The sequence below is a fragment of the Crocuta crocuta genome, unplaced genomic scaffold (genome assembly GCF_008692635.1).
Source record: "Crocuta crocuta isolate KB4526 unplaced genomic scaffold, BGI_CrCroc_1.0 scaffold271, whole genome shotgun sequence".
Taxonomy (NCBI): Eukaryota; Metazoa; Chordata; class Mammalia; order Carnivora; family Hyaenidae; genus Crocuta; species Crocuta crocuta.
Window position 1 is genome coordinate 5,012,485 of NW_027527824.1, and position 555 is coordinate 5,013,039.

Consider the following 555-nt stretch of genomic DNA (forward strand, 5'->3'; position numbering starts at 1 on the left):
TGTTTGTGTGTGTATCTATGGCCCCGTGTATGTGTGTGTGTGTGTGTGTGTGTGTCCGTGAGCGCGTGATTCTTTGTCACTATCAGGCTCAATTTTCTATGGTTCCCTTGTGGCCGGCCTCAGTCTTTTCATCTGTTCAATGAATTGGCGCGCTCCCTCTCTTCGCGCTCTGCCCCGGGCCAGCCTGGGCGTCCGCGGGTGCCCCAGGCTGATTCCGTGCTCCTGCTTGGGCCAGCGCCTCCCTCGCCCTCCAGCACACCTCCGCGGGGTCGGCGTGGGTGCGCCTTTAGTTTCCTGGGCTCCGTGCGTGTCTTTGTCTCCCCTTCCACGTGTGTGCTGTGAGTGTGTGTGAGTCAGTTCGGGTGCTTGTGNCGCCGCCCTTGGCCGTGTGTCCGTCCGTGCGGCGCGTGCGGGGCCTGGCGAGGCACGCTGCAGTCCTGTCCGCCTCCCGCTCCCTCGCTCGCTCGCTGGCTCTCTCGCTCGCTCTGCCTCTCCGCTCGGGCTCTGTCGGGCTCTGCCAGAAGGGGGTGGGGTGGGGTGCAGGGGCGGGGGGGG

General features: G+C 65.3%; 1 protein-coding gene across 4 annotated transcripts in view; it reads left to right on the top strand.

The window, feature by feature from the left end:
* BCL9L (BCL9 like) overlaps window positions 1-555 on the top strand; it is a 44,219-nt gene that overhangs the window by 32,589 nt on the left and 11,075 nt on the right. Inside the window, exon 1 of one of the 4 annotated variants that reach the window (XM_077777119.1) lies at window positions 75-338. The exons of the other annotated variants lie outside the window; for them this stretch is intronic. The gene's annotated coding sequence lies outside the window, so the exon portion shown is untranslated. Of the gene's footprint in view, window positions 1-74; window positions 339-555 lie in introns of those variants that run through there. 4 annotated transcript variants of the gene reach the window in all.